This window comes from Meriones unguiculatus, chromosome 3 (genome assembly GCF_030254825.1).
Source record: "Meriones unguiculatus strain TT.TT164.6M chromosome 3, Bangor_MerUng_6.1, whole genome shotgun sequence".
Lineage (NCBI taxonomy): Eukaryota > Metazoa > Chordata > Mammalia > Rodentia > Muridae > Meriones > Meriones unguiculatus.
In genome coordinates, this window is record NC_083351.1 from 87,016,866 (window position 1) to 87,020,486 (window position 3,621).

Below are 3,621 nucleotides of genomic sequence, written 5' to 3' on the forward strand. Positions count from 1 at the left end.
GCTTCATGTGGGTCCTCTAATAAGGGAAGTAGAGACTGCATTGGACAGGAAATCACTTGCCAGGATTTTGATCAATTTCTCCTGGTGAGACTGACTTGCCAGGATCCAGGGGAAGGAGACATGCTGAGTCCTGATGCAACTTGAGGATCTGGGGTAGATTGGAAAGGATGCTCCCCTTTTCTAAGGAGGAGAGGGGGAGGGAGAGGGAGAGAGGGGTGGTGGGACTAGGAGCGGCTACCACAAGGATGTAAACTGAATAATGGGAAAAGTTAAAAACCATCTGTCGCCATATCCATTTTATTTTTCTGTCATATTGTATTAGCTAAAACATGAAGCATCGAATATGAGTCATGAGAGTGGACACCTATGAGTTGTCTCTGATATTAGTGGAAATGTTTTAAGTTTTCTCCTCAAGAAAATTCATCTTGAGAATTCATAAGTCTTCTGCTTTCTTTATCCATTTCATTTATTTATTTATTTATTTTTACACATCCCAAAAAATCATTTTTCACAATGTATTCATTATATATCCCAAGTGAAGCCCCCTCTCTCAACTCTTCCCAATCCCTCCCTCCCTTCCTCTTTCACACTATCCCCTTCCCCTTGTCCACTGAAAGGGGGAGGTCTCCCCTTTTGTCATCTGCCCATAGCTTGTCAAGTCTCATCAGGAATTCCTGGATCCTCTTCCTCTCTGGCCTGGTAAGGCCACATAACCAACAGCAAGTGATAAAAGAGCAGGCAACTGAGTACATGACAGAGGCAGCTCCTGCTTCCCTTACTAGGCAATCAACATGGAGACTGGACTGCCAATTGGCTACATCTGAGGAAGGGGTCTAGGTTCTCTCTATGTATAGTCTCTGCAGGAACCCCTGGGCTCAAATATTTTAGCTTTGTTTGTCTCCTTGTGGGGTTCCTGCCCCTCCAGGTCTTTCTATCCCCATACCCTCTTCTTCCATGAGACTGCTTGAGCTCTTCCCAAAGTTTGGCTGTGAGTCTCAGCATCTGCTTTGATGACCTGTTGGGTGGAGCCTTTTAGAGAACCCTCTAAGTCTTCTGCTTTTGTGTACAAATACCTCTATCTGTAGGCAGGTATGCCTGGAATTGGAAGCAATCTTTCCAAACAAGCCTATGATGTAGTGGAATTAAATTATAAGACTCAAAAAAATTTGAGACTCTGCTAGTTTGAATCATAACTTAAAAACTGAAAATGTAGATTCTAGATGTCACAGGATATTTCTTCCTTTCATCTTCTCTGTAAGAGAATTTTAAGGCATGTTTAGTATAAGAGAACCGACCGTTGAATCCACATCCTAATAGAAAGCTTGAAGAGGCAGTTAGAGACTTTCGGAAAGGGAGCAACCAGTTTGGCACTTTATTTTTATAAGCACTGATTCATACTCCTTTTTATCTATTCAAAACCATAGGATATAAAGAATTTAAATGATTCTTGAAAATATTAAGAATGAGCCATTTCTCCAGCCCTATAAATTAAATAATTTTATGCTAATCAAAAATATTAAACAATCTCCTCCACCTTTTCCTGATGGCATGCTTCATTTCCTTATTCCTGAAAATGTAAACCATAGGTTTCAGCAATGGTGTCAAGACATCAGCAAATATAAAAACACATTTCTAAACAGAGAATGCCTAGTTATTTTGCGCATATATTAAAATGTATGGGACAAAGGACAAAAACACAATAGTAATGTGAGATCCACGTGTGGAGAGTGCTTTGTGCTGCCTTCCAGAACTATGGGCTCTCAGAGAGAACAGGATAACACCATAGGAAACAAACAATTAGGAAAAAAAAATGATGCAGATATACCCAACATTAGCAAACACCAAAATGACAAAATGTGTGTATTGGTGCAGGCAAACTTTAGTATTGGGAACAAGTCACATGTAAAATAATCAATAAAGTTGTATCCACAGAACAGCAGCTACAATGTGAATATGCTTTGTATTACAAAATGCAAGAAGCCTGCTACCCAATCTGCTCCTGCCAGAATGCCACAGAACCTCTGGTTCTTGATGGAAGAGTAGTGCAGAGGCTTGCAAATGAGCACATAGTGATCATAAGCCAAGGCTAACACTTGTGAAAAAGTGGGTAGAAAACAGTTGTATCATGCAACATTCAAAGGAGATCATCTTTGTCCCACAAAGTCTACAATTACCTTGGAAGTGATTATAGAAGAAATGCATGCATCCAGAAAGGATAGGAACAACAAAAAGAAGTACAGTACACAGGGAAGCCAAAAGCATAGGACTGCAAGCAATTGTTACCACAGATAACATGTTGACCCCCATAGTTGTAAGGTAGATGAACAAAAACAAAACAAATAGTGTTTCCTCAACTTTTAGGTTCTGTGAAAGTCCCAGGAGTATGAACTCAGTGACAATGCTCTGGCTTATCATAATTCTTAAGAAAAAGTATTCTGGGTTGTAGACTCAGTTTCCAAATGTGTTCCCTAGCAAGGCTAGCAGGGCCTGTCTCTAGCATGAACTCAGTGACATGCTTTCTGATCACCTTTCCCTGAGGGTGCAGCCTTTCTAGGCCATAAAGGAAGACAATGCAGCTAGTCCTGATGAAACCTGATAATCTAGGGTCAGATAAAAGAGGAGGAGGTCCTCCCCTATCAGTGGAATAGCAGAGGGGCACAGAGGAGGAGTGAGGAAGGGATTGGGAGGAGACAAGGGAGGGGGCCACAGCCAGAATACAAAGTAAATAAATTGTAATAAATAATTAATATTTTTTTTAAAAAAAGAAAAAGTATTCTGCCAAAAGTTTGACTAGGAGTATCAGCATCTGCTTTGATACTCTGCTGGGTGGAGTTTTTCAGAGGTCCTCTGTGGTAGCTTGCTGTCTTGTTCCCTGTCTTCTCCTACTTGTGATGTCTATCTAGTTTGCCCTCCTGAGTAGGATTAAGCATCTTTCCTAGGGTCCTTTCCTTCTTTTGTAGCTTCTTTAGGGCAATAGCTTTTAGTATGTTTATCCTATATTATATTTCTAATATCTACTTATATCTACTTATTTTCATTTTTCTGCTTCTGGGTTATGTCACTCAGGATGATCTTTTCTAGTTCGCACCATTTGCCTGCAAATTTCATGATTTCCTTGTTTTTAATTGCTGGGTAGTATTCCATTGCATAAATGTACCATAATTTCTGTATCCATTCCTCAGTTGAAGGACATTTAGCTTGTTTCCAGATTCTGGGTAATATGGACAAAGCTGCAATGAACATAGTTGAGCAAATGTCCTTGTTCTGTGGTTGAGCATCTTTCTGTTACAAGCGCAGGAATAGAATAGCTGGATCTTGAGGTAACACTCTTCATAATTTCCTGAGAAAGCACTAAATTGATTTCTAAAGTGGTTGTGCAAGTTTACATTCCCACCAGCAATGGATGAGGATTCTTCTTCAAAAGCCCATATGATACAAAAACTGAACATTTAATTAAAATGGACAATTTTCTTGCTAGATTCCATTTACCTAATTTGAATCAAGGTCGGTTAAGTAAATTAAATAGTCCTATATTCCCCAAGGAAATAGAAGCAGTCATCAAAAGTCTCCCATCCAAAAAGCAAGCAAGCAAGCAGACAAACAAACAAACAAAAGACAGGA

General features: G+C 39.7%; 1 pseudogene; it reads right to left on the bottom strand.

Moving 5' to 3' along the window:
• Positions 1 to 1,503: 1,503 nt before the first annotated feature.
• LOC132652851 (olfactory receptor 4C15-like) lies at positions 1,504 to 2,415 on the bottom strand (annotated as a pseudogene).
• Between the last annotated feature and the right edge of the window lie 1,206 nt (positions 2,416 to 3,621).